This window comes from Equus quagga, chromosome 6 (assembly GCF_021613505.1).
Source record: "Equus quagga isolate Etosha38 chromosome 6, UCLA_HA_Equagga_1.0, whole genome shotgun sequence".
NCBI classification, from domain to species: domain Eukaryota; kingdom Metazoa; phylum Chordata; class Mammalia; order Perissodactyla; family Equidae; genus Equus; species Equus quagga.
Window position 1 is genome coordinate 78897769 of NC_060272.1, and position 15370 is coordinate 78913138.

Genomic DNA, 15370 nt, shown 5'->3' on the forward strand with positions numbered 1-15370 from the left:
ACTTGCTGTGCAAATTTCTTCTAGAGCTTAGTTAATATAAAATACCTGGGAGGCCAAATCAGTAGTCTTTCGGGGCGGAAATACTTGGGTCCGTATGGTTTGATGAGGCTATGAGTGCCAGGACTGTTGTGGATAGCATTGATTCCGATAACTGGATAATCCACAGACAATACGTAGAACTTCACTGCATCTATGTTTTCAGACATAGTGAATTCTTTTTGGAAATGTGGCAGCAATGTGTTAGGCGTAGTCCCAGCTGGAGGCAGATGTGAGAGTCAGAGTAACATAGAAAATGTGGATCCAAAGAGAAATACCAAATTCCCTTAGGAAAAAAACGAGTTGTGTTATCTTGGCACAGAATCCGATCTAGGTGGAGTCTTCAAAGACCTGTGGAAATTACTAACAGTAAGATTTTGGATTTCTACAGATTAAACCTCAGAATATAAAAATACAGTCCATGCCTTCCTTCTTCACTCCATAAGATAGGACTCTTGTTGGCAAAAAGCACACTGAAATGAGATTCGGGATTTCTTTATTTAGAAGTGTGAAAATGAGATTTCCAGAGCTTAGACGGAATATTAGAGTATTGCTGATGAATGTTACCAAGAAAAGCTCCCTATATTAGAGAGAAGTTCCAAGGTACTGGACATTCTGAATATTATTCACCAGGGTTTGACCTTTTACAACCACCTAAAACTGAACCCAAACAAAAACTAGAAACCCAGCTGGGGAAAAAATGGAAAAACAAATACAAGGGCACAAATGTAAAAGGAACGCAAAAGTAATACATTATTTGTCCAAGACTCATTTTGGAGCAGAAATAGGGCTATTTCTATGGATTTGAAGATCTTTCAAAATAACAGTTGCAAATTTCATGTCACTATCTCATTCCCTTCAAACCTTAACACCTATCAAAGAGCCTTGCCAGTTTCCATCGAAGCACAACAAAGACCTCACTCTCCTTAAAGCTAAGCCAAGATCTGGTCTTCTGACTTGAACGTCCGCATCGGCGATGCTGCCAAAAGTCTTAGGGCCTTGGAACCTCTGACAGATGCGTCCTGATTTCCCCTGGATTGTGTTTTTTAGTCCTCTTCCATGGGAGCAAATATATTCTTCTGGTGCTTGAAGTAAATGACCCTCCACCCTTAAGACAGCTAGGTGTAAAAAACATGTTATTTTGCTACACCGTACCTTCAGTTTGGTAATAATAGGAAAAAAACTGTGATTCTGACATTGAAAAGAAAAAGGTTGATTTGTGACTCATGAAATACAAAAGAAAGAATGCTTAAGGAAATGGTTTTGAAGATGCGATGTCCTGACGTATTTAAATGTCATGGATAAGGTGAGCAAGAGGTCTTGTGGAGTTAAAAAGGAAATTCATTCCTCTTTCTCTGGTTTTCAGTTTCAACAAGATCTAGAGGAAAACACCAGACACTCATAGTAGGAGGTTTTCACAGGAACTGCCAGCGGTTCGTTCTCCCATGGTCTAGTACTGTTATTGACTAGAGTTGTCTTAACATCCAACATGCCACTTCTTTGGGAGTAAAATGCCATACTGCAAGAAAATTTTCAAATTAAAAATACATATCCCTTTCTAAAATTGTGCCTGGCTAAATCTTTTTATAACAGAAAGATTCATGTTCTAATATAATATAAAGCTCCAATAACTTTTCATGAGGAAATCCAAGAATAGTACGTTGAGCAAAGCGCTTGGGTGAAAGCTCGAGTCAGCTGGGTTAGAGAGGAGTACTTTTCCCCTCTGACGGCAGAGATGGACCAGATCAAAGGCGACTTAAGTTTCTGTTAGAAACGGTCTAGCCTCTGGGTAGAAATACGTCCATTATATACAGATTGTTTTGCAGACTCTACCCACATTGGAAAAGCGTTTAGCATTGCTCAGAACCAGAGCCCGAGCCATTCGTATGCGTGTGCATTTTTGCTAAAGTAACGTGTGCTCATATTTAAAAATAAAATAATTCAGAGTGCTTAAAATTGAAAGCAAGAATGCCTGTCTCCTGCACACCCCGCTCAGCACTGCCCCTAAAGAGGCAGCCGCTATCAACGGTGTTGGTAGTTTTTTGGGTGAGGACCTCCACTTCTCTAAAAATATGGACTTTCTATGTCCCCAATTCTTGGTTGATTGATTTTACCCATTGGCTTGCTATGATGGCAGATGAAGTTTTAACTTACCTAAACTCCCAACAAAGTGCTAGTTCTATTTTAATTCCTCCACCAGTTACCTTTGTGACATTAGATAACGCCTGCTTACTTCTTCTGGTTCTTCCTAAGTCTCTCTGAGTGCCGTTTCAGCACCCACCCGAGCTTCTAAGGACAGAACAGTAGGCAGTGCTATACCTCTGGGCGAGAAGCAAGTCAGCGGTGGAGCCTCAGTAGTCAGTCCGTCCAGGTTTCTGCTTCTGAATCATAGAAACCCTGTGACACATGACAGTTGGATTCATTATATAGCTACCAACCTTTAGCAAGTTTGTAAAAAAAAGATGAATTATCCTGTAAATGAAGAAGTAACAGGCCTCAGCTTGCTGCCAAGGGGCCGGGCAATGTAGTCTCCACTGGTGCCTGGCCAAAACCTGGGTGTTCTGCCGATGAGGAAGGGAAGAAGAGAGGCCAGGAACAATTAGAGATCTTTGTACCTCCTCTTTCTCCTGAGTCACCTTCAACTATCTTTAGACAGTTCTTCACATCAGAAAATTCTTATTTATATTCTGAAAGAAAAAAAAGAAAGGTCTCCACCAATTCTCTGTGTAGTTAGAGTCATTTCAACTCATCACGGCAAGTGGCATTCTCCTTCCTGTGACACTTTGATTTGATAAGAGTATGACGTATGCTTGCTCTCACGAAGTTTTCTGGTTCTGTAATCGTCAGTCACTTGGAACTGACTGATTCTGCCTTAACGATCCATGTCACTGTCCTGTGAACACGTCAGTCTGTCTACATCCACTTTAATGTGTGGATTGTGAAGTGTCTTCTAAACAAAATTCTGCCATTAATAAATTGTATGGCCTTGGGCATGTCACTTAAGCTCTCTGAGCCTTGGTGTCTTCATACATAATATGATTGTTTTTGAATGTCCAAGAGTAACACATAAAATTGGAGAATATAGCATCTTAAAAGTGGAAAAAATCTCGAAAGTCTTAAAATTCCATCTGTTTCCAAATGCGTGAATCCTTCCCCAGTATCCCCGAAACATGTCAGTTCATGCTTGAATTCTTGTAGTAACAAGGAATTGAAAACAAAGCTTCAGGTGTGGTCTGATCTGAGTAGAGAAACAGTGGGATTATTAACACCCTTGATCTTGATACTGTTTTTCTATTTCAAAAACCTAAGTTTGCATTATATTCATATGTATTTTTTGGCTGCTACATCATCCTTTTGACTCATATGGTACTTGTGGTCACAGAAAATCATGAGAGTTACACACACACAGATCCTTTCTACCACATTCTGAACTTAGTCTTTTCCCCCCAAATACAACTGCTTGATTTTTGTTTTCTAAGTTGTTTGTTGCTTTTGTCATTGATTTCCAGATCAAACGATTAATTTAGGTTCATTGTGAAAAAAAAAAAATCTGAAAGCTACAATAGGAAGTGAAAATCAACTACAATTCCAACCTGGAATGTACCACTGTTATATTCTCATGAATATCACTTCAAATGTTTTTCTCCTATATGTGTATCTATTTTTCTGTCAACGCACATGTATTCATTCATACATGTAGACACACACATACATACACACACACCAAATTATGGCACGTTTGGCTGCAGATAGGAGAAAAGCCCATTTAAGTAAATTGATTTAATCGATGAAGGGAATCTTGAGTGTTTGTGGATCGAAGTCCAGAGGTGGGGAGGCTTTGAGGGGTGACTGAGGCAGTGGCTTGGTGATGTCTTTGAGGACTTGCCTGTATTCTGTTTCTCCACTCTAATTTCTCTGGCATCAGCCTCACCAAAGCTTTCCCTTTCTCTTATGATATCGGGACGGGTCCCAAGAACTACTGGGGACAGATGTGTGCATATCCATATTCAAAGAGATGGATTGAGAGCCATTTCTGGAAGTTTTTTCAGGAGAGCAAAGAATTATCATTATTACAAGCTTCCAGCAAACATATTCTCCCATCTCACTGGCCTGAAAGGAGTTACTTGTCCACTTCTGAATCACTCATTGTAGCCAGGTGATGGATTACACTGATCAGTGTAGGCCTCATCAACTACTCCACTCCTAGGGCCAGAGGTGGAATTAGCCTCTTCCGAACTCACAGGCTCCAGTGAAAAAGGTATAAATATCTGGATGAAATTTACTAAGGGAAGTAAAATAGGTTTTGAAAAAGCAACCAGAATGTCCACGATATATATATGCAATATATATATATACACATACATATATATATTATATATATACACACATACATGCATATACATATATGTATGTATATGTATGTATGTGTGTATCCCTTTTAGATAGGTAGGTGAATAGATGAATGAATGGATGAATAGATAGATAGAAAGATGGCCAGATGTGATAGACATAGATAGAATAAAATTAAACAAGTTGTTTTATAATCTGATTTTCAGTAACCATATTCTATGAACATATTGCATGTCAGTTCTCAGATTCTTGCATCTTTTTAAATGGATAAATAATATCTCGGTATGATCATGACTAATGGTTTTAATCAGCCTCCTATTATTGAACGATTAGGATATTTTTAATTTTTTCTAGCCTATGTACAATGCTGAAATAACGTTTGCACATGAATTACAGCATAATCATCTGCTTTTTTCCCTTGACAAATTTCTTTAAATATAATTTCTGAGTAAAAGGACAAGAAAATATAAAATTTCAAGACATTTGACCAGATTGCTTTCCAAGAAGGCTACGTACATTTATTCTCCTGCCAATATCATATTAAACTGCTCACTTTGACACATATTTCACACAAAAACATTTTTTAATACATTTTATATAATCTTTACCCCTAAAAGCCTAACGGGGATGAGTGGGAATTGATAACCACTCTGCATTTATCTTGCAATTGTATTTTTATGAGTGGGGTTGAGCTTTGGAACATATATGGTTGTCTAGTCTATTTTTTCTTTTGCCTATTTTTCTATTCAAGTGCTCATATTTTATATAAATTTGTAAATGTTTTGTAAATGTTTACCTTCCACAATATTTGCTGTACGTGAATTATTCCTTATTGTTCCTTCAACTTTATTCTGGTGTTTTTGCCGTATGAAGTTAAAACGTAGCAATGTAATCAAGTCTGTTGCTGTTTTCACATTTTAGGAGATTTTTAAGTCTGAAGTAAGTAGGAACCCAAATATTTTTTACCATCTCCATAGTGTTCCTAATATGTTTATCTAGTGATTTAAAATGTCATCTACACACTTCAGAACACTGACAAAGTATTTTTTTCAAAAAATGATGCTGGGTACCTGGAAAATAAATATATTCTTACCTCAAAATTTACCTCAGAATAACTTTTAGAAAAATCAAACATTTAAATGTAAAAAATAAATAATAAATAAATTGAAAGAAACATGGAAGATGTTTTTAAAATCTTAAATTAAGAAAGATATTCAAATATAATATAAACCCTGAAGCCAATAAAGAAGAATTTGATAAATTCAAAAATAAATTTAATAATTTAAAATTATGCACATTTAAAAAGCACTATGTCAAAGACCAATAATAAGCTGGGGAAACTCAGAAAAAAATAAAGGACTAAGTACCCTAATATATAAGGACTCACACAAATCCATGAGGAAATGTAGGTATGGAAGAAATACAGACAGGGGCTGGCCCTGTGGCTGAGTGCTTAAGTTCACAAACTCTGCTTTGGCGGCCCAGCGTTCACCAGTTCGGATCCTGGGCTTGGACCTACACACTGTTCATCAAGCCATGTTGAGGCGGTAATCCACGTAGAGGAACTAGAATGACTTACAAGTAGGAGATACAACTATGAGCTGGGGCTTTGGGGAGGAAAAAAAAAGAGGAAGATTGGCAACAGATGTTAGCTCAGGGCCAATCTTCCTCACCAAAAAAGCATACTTTAAAGGAGAAAGAGAACAAAGGAAATACAAATGTTTTTAAAATTGAAAAAATATCCATAACCTCGCCAATATTAAGAGAAATAAAAGCATATGAAAACTACAAGAAGACACTGTTTTTTTTTTTTAACCTATCAGATTGAAAATGTTTAGAAATCTTCCTGCAATACAGTTTTGGCAGGGTGTGGGGAAGTAGGTATTCTCGTATATCCTTGCTAGAAATATGAATTACTAATGAGAATAGCTTGGTGAGATGTATTAAGATCACGTATAGAGAGAGATATGTAGGTACAGATCTACATATCTTTGCACCCAGTGATGCCCCAGGTTTCTCCTCCAGCCGTGTCATGCGTGGAGACGTGGTGTGTGCTGATAGAGAACTCCTGCCGTATGCGGTAGCATTCACAGGAGACTAGTCGATTGACTTATATAGGTCAGTGGGGCACTACACAGTATTAGAAACAATGAGATCATTCAAAATATACTGATGTGGAACAGTCTCTAAGATACTATTACTAAGTAAGTACTAAGTATTACTAAATCTCTAAGATACTTTACCAAGAGAAGTAAAACAAAAGGTGGGGAGAGTGCAGAGGCATCGTATGTGCTTGGCTATAATCTGTGAAACAACAGCAGTACTCAGCATGTACTCTGACATGTGGATTATCTGCAGAAAGATAGACAGGACGTGGTAAAAGCGGTTGCCTCTGGAGAAAGAAATTGAATAGCGAGGGGACCAGGAGCAGAGGTGACTTACTTTGCATTACACCACTTTTTGTGTGTTATGCACTTATTATCTACTCAAAAATATAATTATTTTTAAAAGAGAAAATGAGAAATTTTTCTCATGTTAAATTCCTTTAAATGGTTGAGTCTGTTTCTGCACTCTCTATTCTGTTACATTAACATATATTTCTAAGGCTACACCAATTCTATTTCACCACATATTATCCCATATTAATACAGAGTAAGGCTTGTTCCCCATACATTTGTCTTTTTGTCAGAATTTTTCCAATATGCAAAATATTTACTTTTACAGATAAATTTTAAAAGCCTTTGTCATTGTCCAAAATTATCTTGCTGATAATTTAATTGGAAATAAATGAATGTTAATTTGTAGAGAATTGATATGTTAAAAATATTGTATCTTCCCATCCAAAAATGTGGAACCTCCCTCCAATTATAAATATTTTATTTTATTTTCCTTATGTGGGTCATGATTTTCTTCATATAGGTCCCCTAATTTCTCATTAAGTTTATTCCTGTACACCTTAGATTGTGTTGATTTGGTGCATGAATCCTTGTGCATCATGTTTTTGGACATTTATTATTTGCTTATGATAGTCCAATTGATTTGGATACTTAAAAAAAAATTTAACCATTGCCTCTGCTGAATTCTAATACATCTATCATATTTTGCCTCAATTCCTTGGATTTTTCTAGTAGGCGATCATATCATCAGCATCATCAGGAAACAGTGATGTTTCTTTTCTCTGTGACAATAATTATAACTATTAATTTGCTTATTCCCAATTGCTTTGCTTGGTATTTCAAGAGTAGTTTAAACGGTAATAATAATAATGGACCTTATTACTTATTCCTACCATTACCAGGATGCATCCAGTATCCTTCCCTTTAGCAATATATATCCACCCAAACGCCAACAACCAGCATAGGTTTAGCATAAACATCTATTAAGAAGTCAACCAAGCAAGCTCTGTGCAAGGCACAGATAAACAAGATAGGGCAAAATAAGCATGGCCCTGTCTCCATGGAGCATGTAGATTGGAAGAGGGAGACAGATCATCAACAGGTAAACAAATGAGTATTTAATTGTAGATCTAGAAATGTGCTGTGAAGGCCATGCTTAGGCAAAAAATAATGGAGGATCATGCATAGATCCTATGTAGATGGAGTGTTAGGGAAAGCAGCATGTGGAGAACAAGGGAAAGGCATTCTGGGCAGAAGGAAAAGCATGCGCAAACTCTCTAAGCAGAAATGTTGGTCAAGACCATGAAAAGGTCAGTGTAGCTAGAACAGAGGATAGAGTGTGTGAACAGAAAAGCAAGCTGAGGTGAGGTTAGAAGAAAAAGAAAGACGTGGTTCACAGTCTAAGATGGGATTTAGCTCTAACAAAAAGCAAAGTTAGTCAAGTGTGCTAAGTCAGGGGATGGTTTGATGACATATAATCACAAAAAAGTTTACTCCACCTGGTGTGTTGACCTTGAATGGGAAAAGGGAGCAGGACAAGAGAAAAGAAGAGAACAGATAATGGTGGCTCAGATTGTGTAGGAGCTCTGGATACAGAAAATTTGGGGTGGGTCCAAAGCATATTTTGGAAACTCACTATGCAAGACTTTATGTAAACTAAATATGGAAGTTGAAGAGTGTGGAGTCATTAAAAAAGATGAGAGAGACTTGGAAGGAAATGGGATTGGACGGTTGAGATCAAGGAGTTCAGCTTTGAGAATGTCCAGATGGGTGGATAGGGTTGCTCACAGAAGAAGAGCCTGAGGTGAACTCATCAACATGAGACCTCTTAGCATGCAGAGGACATTTAAGCCAGGAGGGGACTGCAGACCTCAAGCTAGAGTCTGGCAAAAGTTAAGTATAAGGGTCACAAACAGTCCGGAGGGGTCTAACTTTGATTAGAAATGCAAAGGAAACAGTCCTGAGAGACGCTTAACGGAGCTGAGAAGGTGAAACGAAGAAAGGGGAAACAACAGACAGCTATGATGTCATAAAAGCAAGTGTTCTGAGGAAAAGGGCATGACCACCTGTGTTGGATGCTATGGAGTGAGGCTGGGAGAGGAGGACCACAGTTGGATGGATCCCAGGAAAGTAACTGGCGACCTAGACAAAAGCAGGGTTAGTGTATTAATAGACGATAAGGATGCCTTGACTGTAGTTTCCTGAAACATCAGAGCTCTAACTATGATGCCTATGGTTTGAGTATAGACAATCCACATGGATTATCTTTGGCAAGCATTTAAATTTTTTCTCTTATTACCCAACATGCTTTCAGGACAAGCAAACAAGAATCATGTTTGTATTTAGAAAGGTGTGTGTCATCACCTTCATGGAGATATAAAGCAGTAGGTGATGGTGGAAAGAACATGGACTTTGGAGTCAAGAGAAGTCACAAGAGCTCATGATTTTGCATTAAACTTTGGATTTGGAGCATGAAATAAGAGTCAGAAGCTAACGACTATTTTTATGAGAGATTTTGTGAGATCCTGAACAAAAGCAGACTTGCATTGAGGCACAGGTAACAGAATAGAGAAGAAGGTTACATGGGCCATGCCACCTCTGCTCAGAAGCTTGCATCACTAGCACCCTGATAGATTTGGCTCTCAGCTCTTAGTAGATGTCAACATGGCATGAAAGACACCATCAGGGTGGTACCAGTGAAACTCCAGCAGGAACTGGCATAGGAGAGGATGAACGTGGCAGACGCCACATGGTGAGGACAGTCAGCAGACTGGTTCATGAGCTTAACGCTGATCTTTGAAGACTTCAAAAATTGTTTGAGGCAGGAAGAACAGAGCTAGGTTGGAGGATTTGGAAAGCCCATATGAGAAAAATTTAGGTTATTTTGTTACACAAGCTGATGAGGCCTGACCATTCTTTGTTCATTTGAACTATTGTAAAAGCCTAAGTGAGGGGAGAGCAAAACATCCACCTTCGTAGATTACTCCACGCATTTAGCAAACATGCATCGAGCATCTGCTCTGGCTAGGCACTAGGAAATGGGTAGACTTAGCCCCTACCCTCCAGAAGAGAAGTTCGCAGTGGGAGAAAAGGGTGATTAAATAAACATTACAATACAAAGTAATGATAGTCTTAATTTTGCCCAGAAAAGGGAGTGACTAAAGTAGAAGGCTTCAGAGGTGAAGTAAAATTGAGGCTGGATAAACGAAAAGGCAAAGACAGGCATTCCCAAGCAAAAGGAACATGTTACACAAAGGCAGGAGGATATGGTAAAGTATGGGATTTTCTAGGCATGGCTAGCTGTTCAGGGTTGTTGAAATTGAAGGTGCACAGAAGTGGGGATTCAATGAAGGAGATTAGTTGAATCTCTGGAGGAAGAGGTTTGAGCCAGAGTGAAGGGCCTTGTGAAACATTTGTTTAAGGTAATGAGAGTCATAGAAAGTGTGTTTTGCTTTCTATGCCCATAAGTCACAGGGGCAATAACATCAGATGTGAGATTTAGGAAGAGCTCTCTGCAACAGTGTGAGGGATGGACCAGCTCTGCCCTGGTCCAGAATGAGATAATGACGTGATGTGTCGCAATGATGATGTGGTTTGCAAAATTATTACCGAGGTGCATGAGTATTACCTCCTACTCATCTTTCCAAAGGTATATGGAAAAGATTTAACAGGTAACCTTTTCATTACCCCTGAACAATGTTTGCCTCCTGCTATATAGGCAGAACGTTTCTGTCCCCCTACCTATTTCGTATGTTGAAATCCCAACCCCCAAAGTGATGGTATTAGGACATGGGGCCTTTAGGAGGTAATTAGGTCATGAGGGTGGAGCCCTCATGAACGGGATTAATGCCCTTATAAAAGAGACCCTGGAGAGCTATCTTGTCGCTTTCATCATGTGAGGACACAGGGAGAAGGCGGCTGTCTGTGAACAAGGTGGTGGTCCCTCCCCAGACGCTGAATCTACCAGCACCTTGATCTTGGTGCTGGTGGACTTCCAGCCTCCAGAACTGTGAGAAATTAATGTCCGTTGTTTGGAAGTCACCCTAGTCTGTGGCATTTTGTTATAGTGGTCCCAACAGACTAAAACACTCCCATAGGTGGGAGATAAAGCAATAGTCTGTCACACAACTATACCTCAACTGTAGACTGTACTTCATACCTATTCTTCCCAATTCTTCAGTTCCATTCATTTCCATGCGGTCAGAAAGAAGTGCTAAATAAAAACTCCGTAGCTTTTTTTAAGCGACTTTGTCCATTTTGGGATGTTGTTGACTTTTTTTCTTTTTTTTTTTGAGGAAGATTAGCCCTGAGCTAACATCTGCTGCCAATCCTCCTCTTTTTGCTGAGGAAGACTGGCCCTGAGCTAACATCCTTGCCCATCTTCCTCTACTTTATATGTGGGATGCCTGCCACAGCATGGCTTGACAAGCAGTGCCATGTCCGCACCCCAGATACGAACTGGTGAACCCCGGGCCCCTGAAGTGGAATGTTTGCACTTAACCGCTGCACCACCGGGCCGGCCCTTGCTGACCTTTTTTATAAATAGAAGTAGCCAGTAATTGTTTTTCATATTTAGAAGGAATGTCATCATCCACAATATTATTTTCTACAAATATTAGTAATTATCATATATTTATATAGCATTTGACAATCAATCAGAAAGGCAAATTAGTGGTGCTGGTTAATGAAATGTGATAGAGGTGGGGGAATCCAGGGGAGAGAAAAATAACCTTAAATGCATTCCAACTTCCAAAAGACAGAACAACCCCAAACCTTATCCACCTACACAGTGCCTAGTTAGTTGTTGTTCTAAACACTTCCACTTTGGGTCATTGATTCATCCCAGCAACTACTGTATGAAGTAGCTACTGCAATTATTCCTATTTTACAGATTGGAAAGACAGAGGCATGGAGAGTTTAAGGAAGATTATCCAGATCATAAAGGGAGTTAATTAAAATCAAGTCGTTGGGGCTTCAGGGTCACTAATTTTAGCCGCCATATTCCATCTCTTCCCTGTGTGATTCCATGCACCATGCAGAACTCTAGGCTTCCCCGCCGTATGGGGAGAGGCGGGACAAAGGCAGGCGCAAGTTACTAAAATTTCAGCTCTGCCACTTCAGGCTTCTCCAGGTCCTACTCATCAGTTTACACTAGAGAGGATCCTCACTACACATTCTAAGTATTATCGCTGGAGGGTCAATTATCCGGTCAAATTATTTCACTCCTTAAGGAGGACCACTGGATGGTAAAAGTAATTGAAGGAATATGGTGCATTCAGTAAGTTGTGGTGCCTTGTAACCAGCACCCTGGGTGATATTCTGGAATCTGTAAGACAACCATTAAAGAATATACTCAATAAAATATTTCAATGTGAGTAATATGATGATTTATCTAAGGGCAGGTGGTCTACCAGGTAAACTGTGTACATTTAGCCAGGATCTCTCACACTAAGGAGGAAACTTCAAGTCACTGTGAAGAAATTACCATTTTCTGCAGAATCATCCTCAAAGGAAGTCCCATTTTGAGAAAGGATTTCTGCAGGTACATTCCATCTACCTTCTCTTCTGCAGGCTTCACCTGTTCTCTAAAGCGTGAAAGGACGTTTCAGACCTTCTAATAAGCGATGTGACATATGACAATCATCCCAGTAGCATGTCTGAGTTTAGATTTAGTAGCTCTTAATGACACATTTTTCAGCACTCAGTGAAAGTTTTTAAAGTAAATTATTAGCTTATTTCCTAGGGTTCAGATAATGTGTAACCACATGTGACCTTAAATTCATGTAGATTCTTGTTTAATTTAATAATTTTGTAAAAATCGGATTATTCATCCTTAGAGGTAGCTTAAGGGTGTTTTTTTAAAATTTCTGTTTATTGAAAAAAGAAAAACAAAGTAACCATAAGAAATGAGGTATTGAAATCCTAGAGAATGGATAAAAACCTAATTTGATACTTCAGCCAGACCAGTTCCTTCTCTCCATTCATTTATTCGTTTGATGATCACTTGCTGATCACCTGCTATGCTCTACAGGGGAGTCTGGGAACTCGAGGAAGGTAGAAAGAGTCCCGGTGATAAGTGCTAGGACTGAGGGGTGCACACACACTGTGCGGTGTAAAATGGCAAAGCCTCCTTACTCTTACAGGGTTGGTTGAAAGCTGGCTTTCACAAGAAATGATGCAGGATTCAGGCTGGAGCAAAGCAGTCAACCAGTCAAATGGAGGTCACTGGGAAAGAGGGTGAAGGGCAAGAAGGAAAGAAAGAGAAGAGCCTTCCAAGCAAAAGGAACAGCACATACACAGGTAGAGGGCGGGAAGCAGATGTGCAGGTAAGGAGGGGGGTAGTGCTAAGAGGTAGACACAGACATATCAGATCGAACACCAGCAGCTCACGCTAAGGGGTAAGACATTATAACAAAAGTGATGGAGGGTCGCCGAAGAATTTAAGCAGTAGAATGGTCTGATCAGCTTTAGCGTCGCAGTGATCACTTTGATGGCTGAGAAAAAGGTTGATCTGAGAGGAAGGAGAGACTGGACATAGGGACACCAAGAGGAATTTATTGAAGTCATTCATGCCTAAAGATCAATGACAAAGGGAGTGACGAAAAAGGGGCCTGCTTAAAAATATACTTAGGAAGCAGAATAAATGAAAGAATGAATCAGGGATGTTTATTGCATCTGTTTAACTGATTAGAAACTTTAAAAGGCAGTGACCATCTCAGTGATGGCATGAGATTTATTTTGTGTAAGTTATCGTATTTCATGGTAAATAGTCTGCATATAATTTTCTTTGCAACTGTCTTATCTCCTCTTACTCCTTCATTACGCCCAGGAAAAATGTACACTTACACACACATACGCACACACACACAAACTGACCGCTTTCTCAGCAGATATTCAGAGAGCAGGAACAGCAAAAGGCCTTTGTCCGTGGCTCCCAATATGGCAAGTCGTCCAAAAATAAAGATGCTCCAGTCCCACTCTCAAAGTTTCTGATTCAGTCCATTTATGACAGCTTTCCACTCCCAGGAGTGATGTTCCAACTGGTTAACAACTGGCACTGGCGTATCCCAATGAGGGCAGGAAGGCTGAGGCGCTGCGACAGGTCCTGCAGCCCCCTCCCCACACACGCACTGGGTCACACACTCCTCAGTTACGAATCCTGGTGAGGACTGGGTGATGCAAAGTCTGAGAGAGAAGGCGGAGCTTCTAGTCACACAGACATGTGGAATAGCGATGAGTTACCGATCAGTATGGAAGAACTGTGGTATTGCATAATGTTGCACCAGTAGATGTGGCCTGATTACCTGTGCTCAGCACTCTGTGGAGTTAGTCACTCTCACCGGGGTCAGTGACTCACGTTGACAGTGATTTCCTGTGGGAGTTGGACACCCCTGTCAGGGAAAGAATATAGTATTATTTCCAGGAGTACATGTAGGGAGGCTGAGAAGGCACTCTAGGTGATTCTAATTTCTTTCCACCAAAACCCAGCTGCCCCCAACCTTCCAGAGATCAGGAAGGATCTCTGGCTTCCTAAACAATTGTGCCCTGAGGACAGATATTTGCCTTCCAGGCCCTATCCATCAGCCCCGCATCCTGGAAAGCGCCTGAAACTGCTTGGAAGAAAGAGACCGTGTGCATCGGGCCATAGCACTGATTAGTAATGGGGGTATAGGGATCAGCCTGATGAGATGAATTTGTCAGGACAAAAATCACACTTTATGTCAAAGGCAGGGCTGGCAAAGAGACCTCGTCACGTGGGGACAGTTGAGAGATGGTGCAGGCAGAGGCAGCAGAGCCTGGAAAGCAGATCCGCAGGGTAAAATCAGATGGGTTGCCAGCCTTGAACCAGCGAGGAGCCTGCGTGCCCCTCCTGGTGAGCAGGAAGCCGCTGAGTCATTCGCCACAGCTGCGCTGTGACCTGGGCTGACCTTCAGGCTGGGTCAGTGGGCAGATACCCTGACTCAGAGACATTCCATTTTAGGGTTGAGCCTCGGGTTGCCGCAGCGTGTATAGATGGTGGTGTTAGCACTTGACAGCAACAACCTAAAATTTTCTAAATGTTCACTGCTTGTCTAAGTGTGGACAAAAGATGACATGTCTCTCTTACTTTTGCTATATTTTTATGACTATAACCATGACATTACGGTGTACTCACGAAGAGCAAATGGTGATTTAAAAATGTCTCACTTTAAAAAATCATCCTTTCTATTGTGAGAGTATACATATTTAATTCTAGATGGGAAGTAATTTCAGTGTAATCATTACAGGAACCAAGCATCCTAGGTCTTAACAACTTATTCACTGTTTCTCTTCTGACACCTTGTCCTTCCGGGTACCCACTTCTTTCTCCAGAGTTAAAAGACCTAACAGACAGAATCTCCGGTGTTCACAAAAGGCCTCTCATAAGAGGACGAGGGAGGGAGAAGATGAGAGCTCCCACAGTCCCTCACTCTTGCCACCTAAAGGAGCCCTGCCCTTCCCAGACTTGTGATGGAGGAGGAGAGCAGAGCCAATTGGAAAGGAACTATAAATTTGAATCTCTTTTTTAAATAAATATTTTATCTGAGGATAGTTATAGATTTACAAAA

General features: G+C 40.1%; 1 long non-coding RNA gene across 1 annotated transcript; it reads right to left on the reverse strand.

Annotated features, from left to right (window-relative positions):
- Positions 1–515: 515 nt before the first annotated feature.
- On the reverse strand, positions 516–13854 carry LOC124241131 (uncharacterized). The gene is made up of 2 exons (XR_006889113.1): positions 13659–13854; positions 516–3274 (listed from the first exon to the last, which is right to left on the reverse strand). It is a non-coding gene; the product is annotated as an uncharacterized LOC124241131 (long non-coding RNA).
- Between the last annotated feature and the right edge of the window lie 1516 nt (positions 13855–15370).